The sequence below is a fragment of the Pleurodeles waltl genome, chromosome 2_2, assembly GCF_031143425.1.
Source record: "Pleurodeles waltl isolate 20211129_DDA chromosome 2_2, aPleWal1.hap1.20221129, whole genome shotgun sequence".
Taxonomy (NCBI): domain Eukaryota; kingdom Metazoa; phylum Chordata; class Amphibia; order Caudata; family Salamandridae; genus Pleurodeles; species Pleurodeles waltl.
This window is the reverse complement of record NC_090439.1, coordinates 990,563,407-990,576,804: the sequence shown is the minus strand read 5'-3', so window position 1 is coordinate 990,576,804 and position 13,398 is coordinate 990,563,407. Positions and strand designations below refer to the sequence as shown.

The 13,398-nt window shown below is 46.4% G+C and overlaps 1 protein-coding gene across 1 annotated transcript in view; it reads right to left on the bottom strand.

Moving 5' to 3' along the window:
• FAM91A1 (family with sequence similarity 91 member A1) overlaps positions 1-13,398 on the bottom strand; it is a 253,107-nt gene that overhangs the window by 148,357 nt on the left and 91,352 nt on the right. The gene's annotated exons all lie outside the window — the stretch shown is intronic.

Below are 13,398 nucleotides of genomic sequence, written 5' to 3'. Positions count from 1 at the left end.
CTCCAGAGTCAAAGTCCACCATGGGTTTCCCCACTTCGACCTTCACTCCAATTCCTAGTCTCTTTGTGCCGGCCCCCCTCAACCGCAACCCCAACCTCCTCCGATGAGTGCAACCCCCAATGAATCACTGCCCCTCTGCACCCGGATGTACCAGAATGAGGAGAAGAGGACACTGGTGTCTCTGTGTCCTCCGGGCTCGTGAGACTTGAGTTCACTTGTTGGGTCACCCGGACTGGTCCCCCAGTCCACGCTTGCAGCCTGTTTCTGTGGGTCCCCTCACCACGGCGGCCATCTGTGACAGACACCAGATGGTCCAAAAACCCTCCGGACCCGGCCATCCCGGACCGAGGAGAAGAGGACCACTGGCGTCAATGAGCATTGAAAGACCGGAGACCACTCAGTTGCTCACCCAAACTGGACACCTAGTCCTACCCTGCAGCCTCTTTCCAAATAGACTGATCCCCATTGACTAACATTGGGCACCCCAACATTGCACTACACCTTTACACCCGACCGCCCCAGTGCCGCCTGGTGTGACCTGTTGGTGTGGTCCTGACCCTTGCCCAATACTTACCTTAAGTCCAGGAGATTGATCGGTAAGTAGCTGTACTGTACCTGTATGCTGCATTTGTTGTTCCTCCATAGGATAACACTGCAGCTTCCAAAAATTGCACTGTGTCGAATTTTTAAAACTGGAAAGATTTTTCTTGCAAAACGTACTTACCTGATTGTATTGATTCTGGTGCCTAAACATATGTCTCTTACCCAGTGTACATCTGTTCGTGACATGTTCTGCTGCAAATTCACATGCTATGCATAGTCTGCCATCTAGTGTTGGGCTTGGAGTGTTACAAGTTGTTTTTCTACGAAGAAGTGTTTTTGAGTCACGGGTTTGAGTGACTCCTCCTCTTCGGCTCCATCGAGCATGGGCATCAACTCCATGTTAGATTGTTTTCCCGCTGAGAGTAAGGTAGGAGTGATAGAGTATAAAGAAAAGAGATGTCCATGCAAATGGAATATATATATATATATATATATATATATATATATATATATATATATACATACATATACATATATATATATACATACATATATATATACATATGTACAAGTGAATGTTGAACTTAAACGGCTACAGGCTCCTGGGGAGGTGTGAGGGTGCATGTGAATCTGCAGCGGAACATGCCACGAACAGATGTACACTGGGTAAGTGACATTTTCCGTTCAATGGCATGTGTAGCTGCAGATATACATGCTATGCATAGACTACAAAGCAGTTTTTCCTCCCATAAAAGCGGTGGTTAGCCTGTAGGAGTTGAAGTTGTTTGAAATAATGTTCTTAGTACGGCTTGACCTACTGTGGCCTGCTGTGTTGCTAACACATCTATACAGTAATGTTTGGTAAACCTATGTGGTGTTGACCAAGTAGCTGCTTTACAAATTTCGGCCATTGGTATATTTCCTAAGAAAGCCATTGTAACCCTTTTTTCCGTGTGGGATGTGCTTTAGGTGTAACTAAGAGCTGCCTTTTAGCTTTAAGGTAACATGTTTGGATGCATTTTACTATACATCTTGCTAAACCTTGTTTTGAAATAGGGTTACCAGTATGTGGTTTTTGGAACGCCACAACAAACTGTTTCGTTTTCCTAAATGATTTTGTCCTATCTATGTAATACATTAAGGGGGTGATTCCAACATTGGCGGGCGGCGGAGGCCGCCCGCCAATGTTCCCCCGACAAAATACCGCTCCGCGGTCACAAGACCGCTGAGGGTATTTTGAGATTTGCCCTGGGCTGGCGGGCGGCCGCCAAAAGGCCGCCCGCCAGCCCAGGGCAAATCTACCTTCCCACGAGGACGCCGGCTCCGAAAGGAGCCGGCGTAGTGGGAAGGTGCGACGGGTGCAGTTGCACCCGTCGCGTATTTCAGTGTCTGCTTTGCAGACACTGAAATACTTTGTGGGGCCCTCTTACGGGGGCCCCTGCAGTGCCCATGCCATTGGCATGGGCACTGCAGGGGCCCCCAGGGGCCCCACGGCACCCCCTACCGCCATCCTGTTCCTGGCGGGAGACCCGCCAGGAACAGGATGGCGGTAGGGGGTGTCAGAATCCCCATGGCGGCGGAGCGCGCTCCGCCGCCATGGAGGATTCTCCCGAGCAGCGGAAAGTCGGCGGGAGACCGCCGACTTTCCGTTTCGGACCGCGGCGGAACCGCCGCGGTCAGAATGCTCGACGGAGCACCGCCAGCCTGTTGGCGGTGCTCCCGTGGTCGGTGACCAGAATGACCCCCTAAGGCTCTTTTAATATCTAATGTATGCAGGGCTCTTTCTGCTACAGAGTCTGGCTGTGGGAAGAAGACTGGTAGTTCCACTGTTCGATATGAAACGGTGATATAACTTTTGGGAGAAATTTAGGGTTAGTTCGAAGTACAACTTTATGTTTGTGTACTTATATGAACGGTTCTTGAAATGTGAAAGCTTGGATTTCACTAACTCTTCTTAATGAAGTAATTGCAACTAGGAAGGCAACTTTCCATGTTAGGTATTGAATCTGACATGAGTGCATAGGTTCAAATGGTGAACCCATAAGTCGTGTGAGCACTATGTTTAGATTCCACGAAGGCACTGGAGGCGTTCTAGGTGGAATGATGCGTTTTAATCCTTCCATGATGGCTTTGATAACAGGAACTCTAAATAAAGAGCTGTGTTGTATATTTTGCAAGTACGCAGAGATTGCAGTGAGATGTATTTTTTTATGGATGAAAAGGCTAAGTTTGCTTTTCGCAAATGAAGCAAATAACATACAATGTCTTGTATAAATACGAAAGAGGGGTAATTTGTTTAGATTGACAGCAATACACAAATATTTTCCATTTGTTGGCATAGCACTGTCTGGTAGTGGGTTTTCTTGCTTGCTTAATTACTTCCATACATTCAGTTGGTAGTTGTAGATACCCAGATTCTATGACTTCATTAGCTAAATCGCTAGATTGAGTATGTTAGGATTTGGATGCCTGATCAGTTGTTTGTTTTGTGTTAACAGATCTGGTCTGTTTGGGAGTTTGATATGTGGTACTACTGACAGGTCTAATAGTGTTGTGTACCAAGGTTGATGTGCCCACGTTGGCGCTATGAGTATGAGTTTGAACTTGTTTTGACGCAGTTTGTTGACTAGAAATGGAATGAGCGGGAGAGGGGGGGAAAGCGTAACTAAATATTCCTGGCCAATTCATCCATAGAGCATTGCCCTTGGATAGGGGATGTCGGTACCTGGATGCGAAGTTTTGGCATTTTGGCCCTTGATGGTGAATCTCCCACTCGTGTGTTTATTGATGATCTCGTCTGAGAATATTTGCCAATTAGTTGTGTATCCCTGAAATGTATTGTGCTACCAGGTGAATCTTGTTGTGGATTGCCCATTGCCAAATTATTTGGGCTAGGAGGGAGAGTTGGGATGAATGGGTCCCTCCTTGTTTGTTTAGGTAATACATTGTTGTCATGTTGTCTGTTTTGATAAGGATGTTCTTGGAAGTGAGAAGAGGCTGAAAAGCTTTGAGTGCTAGGAAAACGGCTAGCAATTCGAGGTGATTTATGTGTAACTGTTTGTGTTTGGCGTCCCATTGTCCTTGAATGTTGTGATTGTTGAGGTGCGACCCCCAGCCAATCATTGATGCATCTGTTGTAAGTATGGTCTGAGGCACGGGGTCTTGAAATGGCCGCCCTTTGTCCAGGTTTGTGGAATTCCACCACTGAAATGATATGCATGTATGGCGGTCTATCAACACTAGATCGTGAAGTTGACCCTGTGCCTGTGACCATTGCTGTGCAAGGCACTGTTGTAAAGGCCGCATGTTTAGTCTTGCATGTGGGACAATGGTGATACAGGATGCCATCATGCCCAACAGTTTCATGACGAATTTGACAGTGTGCTGTTGGGCTGGCTGTATTTGTGGCAATATATTGCGAAATGCTTGTATTCTTTGTGGATTTGGGCTTCCAAGCGCTGTTTGCGTATTTAGTGTGGTTCCTAAATACTGCTGAATTTGTACAGGTTGTAGGTGTGATTTTTGGTAGTTTATGGAGAACCCTAGGTTGAGTAGGGTTTGTATTACATAATGCGTATGGTTTTGACACTGCGTATGACTGTTGGATTTTATTAGCCAATCGTCGAGATATGGGAAGACATGAATGTGTTGCCTTCTTTGGTAGGCTGCAACTACTGCCAGGCATTTTGTATATACTCTGGGAGCAGTTGTTATTCCGAAGGGTAACACCTTGAACTGATAATCTTTCCTTGAATCACAAACCTGAGATATTTTCTGTGCACTGGATGGATGGGTATGTGAAAATACGCATCTTTGAGGTCTAATGTTGCCATGAAATTGTGCTGTTAAAGTAGTGGGACAACATCCTGTAGTGTTACCATGTGAAAGTGTTCTGACAGGATGTAAAGATTGAGGGTTCTGAGATCTAATATTGGCCTTAAAGTTCTGTCCTTCTTGGGAATGAGGAAATACAGTGGGTAAAACTCCTGTACCTAGCTGATTTTGTGGCACTGGCTCTATTGCTTGTTTGAGTAATAGAGATTTTACTTCCTCTTGCAACAGGGCGATATGTCGTGTGGAGAGGTTGTGTGGTTTTGGTGGAATATTTGGTGGAGTTTGTGCCAATTCTATGCAATAGCCATTGAAGATAATTGATAATACCCAGTTGTCTGTTGTGATGGGTAGCCAATTGTTGTGGAATCTATGCAGTCTTCCTCCCACAGGTGAGGTGTGAGTTGGGAAGGGATGGATCAAGTCACTGCTTTGGCTGTTGTGAGGCTTGTTTTGTTGACTGATGTTTTCCCCTGCCTCTGGGGTACTGGCCTCTGCAAGTGCTTTTGAAACCACCTCTTTGATATTGAGGTTGGTAGGCTGACTTTGTTCGTGAGGTGGATGCCTCAGGTATTTAAATCCACCTCTGTACTGGGGCTTACGAAAGGATCCCCTGTATTGTGTTGTATACAAAGCACCCATGGCTTTAGCTGTGTCCAAATCTTTTTTCATTTTTTCAATAGTCGTGTCTACCTCCGGTCCAAAAAGCTGTTTTTGGTTAAACGGCATATTGAGGACAGCCTGTTGTATTTCAGGCTTAAATCCTGAAGACCTAAGCCATGCGTGTCTTCTTATGGTGACAGCAGTGTTGATTGTTCTAGCTGCTGTGTCTGCAGAATCTAAGGCTGACATGATCTGATCTGATTGTTTGTGATAGCTTGCCCTTCCTCAACTATTTGTTCCGCCCTTTTCTGTTGTTCTTTGGGGAGATGTTGTATTATTACTTTCATCTCATCCCAGTGGGCTCTATCATATCTAGCCAACAATGTCTGTGAGTTGGCTATCCTCCACTGGTTGGCTGCCTGAGATGCCACCCTTTTGCCCGCAGCATCAAACTTTCTGCTCTCCGTGTCTGGTGGGGATGCATCCCCTGATGACGGCGAGTTGGCTTTTTTTCTGGCTGCACTTCCCACGACAGAGTCCGGAGGCAATTGTTGTGTGATAAAGGCAGGATCAGAGGGAGGTGGTTTATATTTTTTCTCCACCCTAGGAGTAATTATTCTAGTCTTAACTGGCTCCTTGAATATTTGGTCTGCATGCTTTAACATGCCTAGGAGCATCGGAAGCGACTGATAGGTGGTATGTGTAGAGGAGAGTGTATTAAAAAGGATGTCATCCTCTAACGGCTCAGTGTGCATGGCGACATTGTGATAGGATGCCGCCCTAGCTATGACCTGAGTGTAGCCTGTACTATCCTCTGGTGGTGATGGCTTAGAGGGATACCAGTCTGGGTTGTTATCTGGAATGGGATCTGGATCATAAAGATCCCATGGATCCACATTGTCGTGCTGTGAATCAAATGAATGTACAGGAGATTGCACAGGTGTGGGACTAGTAGGGGGAGAGATAAGCAAATGAGGAGAGTGAGGAGGAGAAAATTGAGGACGTGGAGGTTTCTCTTTGGTTCTTGGCACTTTAGCTGGTGGCAGAGCAGTGTCCAATTCTTCTTCAAAGGCTAATTTCCTCTTAGGCTTTAGAGGAGGTGCTGTTATAATTCTGCCAGTGTCTTTGTGGATGTGAATCCTGGCTTGCCTTTCATCTACTGCCTCCATTTGTGAGTGTTCCTCAGTCATTTTATGGCTTTCTTTGAGTGCTTGCGAAAGTCCATGCTCCTCCATATAAATTAGCCTTTTCGGCTCCCAAGCTGGTTTTTTTGGTATCGAAAGGCTTGGGGTGGATGATGGCCTCAGCTCAGAAAATGATTTTCGAGGTTTCGACTCAAAGGATCGATGCTTGGTGGGCTCGGAGACAGAGCCTCGGCTCGAGTTCGAAGGCTTGAGTGGCATGGCCTTTTTCGGTGCCAAAGTTGTGGGTTGCTCACAGAAGGTCTTTTTACGGGTCGAGCCATGGCCTTCCGGCAGTGGCGTTCCCAAGGCCTTATGTTCGGGCTTGGCTGGGACAGGGGCAGGCGTACTCACGTGCTGTCCTGCTGTGACCGGCCTGTCCTCCTCGGACTCCTGCTCAGAGTCGGATCCTCGAACGGAGACAGCCGTGTGCATGATCTCCTCCTCTTCTACGTCAAGACGTTCGTGATTTGGATGACATCTCGAGTCTCTGTGCTCTTCTGTCTTGGAGCATCTTCTTGGAACGGAAGGATCTGCAGGCCTCGCAATTTTCTTCCCGATGGTCTGGGGAAAGGCAGAGATTACAGACGAGATGTTGGTCTGTGTAGGGAAATTTTGCGTGGCACCGAGGACAAAAGCGGAATGGGGTCCGGTCCATGAGGCTTCCACGCGGGCGGCCCGACCAGGCCAAAGTTGGGCGCGGGCGCCTCGAAGGGCGAGTAAAGATGTTTGGCCCGACGGTACTGAAGCGTCGATAGAAGATGGTACGCGATCAAAACAATACCGACAAGAATTAGAGAGCTTTAAAAACTTTTCCGACTCGAACTATCGGAGCGAAAAGAAACACGTCGGAACCCGATGGCGGAAAGAAAACAATCTAACATGGAGTCGATGCCCATGCGCAATGAAGCCGAAGAGGAAGAGTCACTCGATCCCGTGACTCGAAAACACTTCTTTGAAGAAAAACAACTTGTAACACTCCGAGCCCAACACTAGATGGCAGACTATGCATAGCATGTGTATCTGCAGCTACACATGCCATCGAACATAAAGATATATGTTATTTTTGTAAATCGGTGTGGATCTTCTTATTAAATGGTGTGACTTATTTATTGACTGTGTGTATTTGAAGATGTCCAACGCTCCTCTTTGATAAGCCGAAGACTGATTGACCACATTACCCCCTAAAAGAGCACCTTGGGATTGCTAGAGCACGCCCCTGTCCACTAGTGAGGGAACCCCTGTTCTTTTCACCCGATATATCTAATTTTGATATAGTATATAAAGAGCCAGCTTCTCACACAAGATAGTTGTATAAGGACACAAAAGATCTGCTTGTTCCTAGAGAGCTGTCCAGGAAACATAGAATTACAGATTTTAGGAATGCATGCTAGGAGAATTTGGGACTGGGCTACCTACTCTTGAAGGCCCCAATATGATTCTCGTTGTTTTCAAAGAGCCTGTGTCTAACACAGTTGGAAGACCTTATCGTCCACCTGATGTGGGTGGCAGAACATGAGTTTCAGACTCTATGTTTATCAACTCTAAAAGTCTTAGATACATTTCCAGTTTCAAAGAGTGTAACAATTGTTTTACTATGCATAGCGGGCTACATATCTTCTTTCATCATTGACCCTTCTTGATTAGATGTACCACAACCACTGAACAACAGTTTTCACTAATGGCGGAGGTAAAGATACATTTTTAAAAGTACAAACGTGAAAAATGAGAATCCAAGTAGCATTTCCAAATTCAAATTAGGTATGCTTTAAGCAATGGAAAGCTGTCATTACAGAACCAATGTTACATAAGTCTTATCTTGCAAATGTGAAAGCCATAATTGACATCAATAAAGTAAACAAACCATTTTTGCCTTCACACCAAACTTAACAATATTAAAATTGTACAAATGAAAAAGAACTAAGTAACCACATATTCTTATCTTTTTGGTGACCACTATGTTAAATAAGAGGTTAATCATGTTCCAAGTCATTCAGATGGAGATACTGATGCAAGTACTTTCTCGAAGTCATACAGTGACCCATCACAGGAACATAAAATCCCATACCTTCAAGTCCTTGATATCCAACAGCTCTTGCAATACCTCAACCAAATGGTCTAATTTTATGTAAATAAGACCTCATTCCCTCCACTCTAAACCCTTCAGAGAAGGAAGAGATAGGTTACAAGCCCAAGTTTTGGAGAACTAATACTTGTCCAGAGAGGTTATCAGTGATAGTTACATCAAGTACTGACTAAGCAAATAAATGTGGCCTACACTTTGAAATGAAAGCCAGATCGATCCCCTTTGCCAATAGTTGTCACTGGCAACCAGTGAAAGGATCACAAGTAATCACCAGATATGCTGAATACCAGCGGTAGCAGGGCAGCAAGATGAACATAAGGGCCTGATGTAGGTACGGAAAATTTTGCGAGTTGCAAATTGCGAGTCATACCGACTCGCAATTTGCAACTCGCAAAAGTGTATGCAGAAAGGTGTCTCAGACACCTTCTGCGACTCGCTATGCGGTCGCAAAGACACACCTCATGAATATTAATGAGGTGGGGCGCAAATTGCGACCCCATAGCGAGTCCCTGCACTCACAGGGATGGTGGCCTGCTGGAGAAAGCAGACCTCCATGTCTGCGACTGCGTTTTTAATAAAGCCGTTTTTTTTTTTTTTTTGAATTGCAGCCCGTTTTCCTTAAAGGAAAACGAGTTGCAATTCAAAAAAATAATGAAACCATTTGGTTTAATTTTTTCAGAGTAGGCAGTGGCCCATTGGACCACTGCCTGCTCTGAAAAAATATTTTCAGCGACATTCACAAAGGGGAAGGGGTCCCATGGGGACCCCTTCCCGTTTGCGAATGAGTTACCACCCACTTCAAGTGGGTGTTAACTGCAAATTGCTTTGCGACCGCTTTCGCGGTCACAAAGCAATTCTACATCGCGGTGCGAGTCGCAAATAGAAAGGGAACACCCCTTCCTATTTGCGAGTCAGATTCATATTTTGCGAGTCGGTACCAACTCGCAAAATGTGAATCAGCATCGCGATGGCTGTTTTGCATGTCGCAAACTGCGTTTTTCGCAGTTTGCGACATGCAAACCGGTTGCTACATCTGGCCCTAAGACATCAGGCCACTGACACATTTCAGCATGACCAGCTGCAAAATGACTGGAAGCCACTGGGCATGCTGAAGCCAGGTCATCAAAAGCCTAATGAAATGAAGACATCAGGGTGGCGTTTTAGATTGATACACTGAAGCAGAGGCCACGTGCTTACTGAGTGCACTCAGTGCTTAATTTGTGAAAGAAGGAATGCCTGTGCCCAAAACTCTGCTCAGAAGCTGGCAGCCACGCAATTAAACATCTGCGTACCTAGTACAAAAGTTGGTCATCCTAAATCCACTACGAGACACTCCCTGCCCCTTTTTCTCGCTCTTGCTGGCTCCGGCTTTCTAACTTTGTGATGGTTTTGCAGACTTTCTCTTCCTCCATCTTTCCAATCTGTGTTTCCCTTCCCCCTTACTCACGGTCAATATCTAATGCAGAGAAATATGGGCTGGTCCCCAAAAATGAGTTCTGCTGGCTCTCACAGGAAGTCACTAGCTCAAATTAAGCACTGAGTGTGCTAAAATGCAGCAGTGGATTGGTGTAAGGAAATGCCTCCTTGGCATGGTTACCCCCTGACTTTTTGCCTTTGCTGATGCCAAGTTATGATTTGAAAGTGTGCTGAGGCTTGCTAACCAGGCCCCAGCACCAGCGTTCTTTCCCTAAACTGTACCTTTGTCTCCACAATTGGCAAAACCCTGGCACCCAGATAAGTCCCTTGTAACTGGTACCCCTGGTACCAAGGGCCCTGATGCCAGGGAAGGTCTCTAAGGGCTGCAACATCTCTTATGCTACCCTGGGGACCCCTCACTCAGCATATGCATACTGCTTGCCAGCTTGTGTGTGCTGGTGGGGAGAAAATGACTAAGTCGACATGGCACTCCCCTCAGGGTGCCATGCCAACCTCGCACTGCCTATGGCATAGATAAGTCACCCCTCTAGCAGGCCTTACAGCCCTAAGGCAGGGTGCACTATACCACAGGTGAAGGCATAGGTGCATGAGCACTATGCCCCTACAATGTCTAATCAAAACCTTAGGCATTGTAAGTGCAGGGTAGCCATAAGTGTATGTGGTCTGGGAGTCTGTCAAACACGAACTCCACAGCACTATAATGGCTACACTGAAAACTGGGAAGTTTGGTATCACACTTCTCAGCACAATAAATGCACACTGATGCCAGTGTACATTTTATTGTGAAATACACCCAGAGGGCATCTTAGAGATGCCCCCTGAAAACATACCCGACTTCTAGTGTGGGCTGACTAGTTTTACCAGCCTGCCACACACCAAGCATGTTGCTGGCCACATGGGGAGAGTGCCTTTGTCACTCTGTGGCTAGGAACAAAGCCTGTACTGGGTGGAGGTGCTTCTCACCTCCCCCTGCAGGAACTGTGACACCTGGCGGTGAGCCTCAAAGGCTCACCCCCTTTGTTACAGCGCCCCAGGGCATCCCAGCTAGTGGAGATGCCCGCCCCTCCGGCCACGGCCCCCACTTTTGGCGGCAAGGCCGGAGGAGATAATGAGAAAAACAAGGAGTCACTGGCCAGTCAGGACAACCCCTGAGGTGTCCTGAGCTGAGGTGACTCTGACTTTTAGAAATCCTCCATCTTGCAGATGGAGGATTCCCCCAATAGGATTAGGGATACGACTCCCTCCCCACCGGGAGGAGGCACAAAGAGGGTGTAGCCACCCTCAGGGCTAGTAGCCATTGGCTACTAACCTCCCAGACCTAAACACACCCCTAAATTGAGTATTTAGGGGCCCCCAGAACCTAGGAAGATAGATTCCTGCAACCTGAAGACGAAGGACTGCTGACCTGAAGCCCTGCAGAGAAGACAGACACACCAACTGCTTTGGCCCCAGCCCTACCGGCCTGTCTCCCCACTTCAAGAAAAACTGCAACAGCGACGCATCCCACAGGGTCCAGCGACCTCTGAAGCCTCAGAGGGCTACCCTGCATCTAAAAGGACCAAGAAGCTCCCGAGGACAGCGGCCCTGTTCAACAAAACTGCAACTTTGCAACAAAGAAGCAACTTTTAAAGACCACACGTTTACCGCTGGAAGCGTGAGAATATCCACTCTGCACTCGACGCCCCCGGCTCGACCTGCGGAAAACTAACTCTACAGGGAGGACTCCCCGGCGACTGCGAGCCTTTGAGTAGCCAGAGTTGACCCCCCTTAGCCCCCACAGCGACGCCTGCAGAGGAAGTCCAGAGGCTCCCCCTGACCGCGACTGCCTGCTTCAAGGAACCCTACGCCTGGAAACCACTCTGCACCCGCAGCCTCCAGCACCTGAAGGAACCGAACTCCAGTGCAGGAGCGACCCCCAAGTGACCCTCTTCCTAGCCCAGGTGGTGGCTACCCCGAGGAGCCCCCCCCCCCCTTGCCTGCATCGCTGAAGAGTCCCCGGGTCTCCCCATTGAATCCTATTACAAACCCGACGCCTGTTTGCACTCTGCACCCGGCCGCCCCTGTGCCGCTGAGGGTGTACTTTCTGTGCCTGCTTGTGTCTCCCCCGGTGCCCTCCAAAACCCCCCTGGTCTGCCCTCCGAAGTCACGGGTACTTACCTGCTGGCAGACTGGAACCGGGGCACCCCTATTTCCATTGAAGCCTATGCGTTTTGGGCACCACTTTGACCTCTGCACCTGACCGGCCCTGAGCTGCTGGTCTGGTAACTTTGGGGTTGCCTTGAACCCCCAACGGTTGGCTACCTTGGACCCAACTTTGAACCCTGTAAGTGCTTTACTTACCTGTGAATCTAACAAAAACTTACCTCCCCCAGGAACTGTTGATTTTTGCACAGTGTCCATTTTTAAAATAGCTTATTGCCATTTTTGCCAAAACTGTACATGCTATTGTGATGATTCAAAGTTCCTAAGATACCTGAGTGAAATACCTTTCATTTAAAGTACTGTTTGTAAATCTTGAACCTGTGGTTCTAAAAATAAACTAAGAAAATATATTTTTCTATATAAAAACCTATTGGCCTGGAATTGTCTTTGAGTGTGTGTTCCTCATTTATTGACTGTATGTGTACAACAAATGCTTAACACTACCCTCTGATAAGCCTACTGCTCGACCACACTACCACAAAATAGAGCATTAGAATTATCTCTTTTTGCCACTATCTTACCTCTAAGGGGTGCATGCTATTTGTTACTTTGAAATAGTACATACAGAGCCAACTTACTACAATTGCAATCAGAATTAGGGGTACCCAGCAAACATAAATGAGTGGGAAATGGGTGCCAGACGTCTAGAGAGGTGGAGACCTAGTCTTATGTTAAAATCCTGGGGATCAGCGCAGAGTCATGTAAAACACAATAGACTGCCATCATAGGGTCAGGATTGTACAACTCAAAAAATAAATATACATATATTTTGATTGCATATAGCACCTATGAGTTAAATATGTGATGACTGATGGTACTCTGATGACAGAAAATTGTCCTTTAAGCAGTGTAATGGAAGGCTGAAGCATACGAACAGCCAATTGCATGAGATGCAAAATAAATACTGCTCTGTGGCATAGCCTAGGCTCACACTATGTACATGTTAACATTTTGGTAGCAATAGGTCTGCAGACAGCCAAGCTGTATATGGCCAGAGGCTAAAAACAAAATGATCTTTATAATGTAGTCACTAGAGCTTAAAAAAAAAAAAAAAAAACACAGCCTATAATGTTAGACATTCTTTTGTCCCACCAGCTTAGTATAATGCTGACCCAGAGGTGATAACATGCCTAACTTGCAATTAGCAACATGATTTCAACATTTGAAAACATAGTTCTCAGTGGGTTAGATGAACTGAACTGCAAAAAATATATGTGAAACCAAAACGTACAAAAGGGAATTGATATGACGATAAGTACTTAAAACAAAACACTCAGCTGATGGTCAAACCAGCAGAGAAGATAAGGAAGATTTATGGTGATCAAAAACACTGCAGACTATCACAAAGAGGTTTACTTCTGGCTGGATCCCAGTAGTAATGATATGAAAGTAGCACCAGATCCCACAATTAAATTATGAGAAAACATTTCTGACCTAACCAAATGAGGACTGTAAAAAGCTGTTCAAAGGCGATGAATTCAACTGTTTGAATACTCAAGATTCCAGAACTGCTGC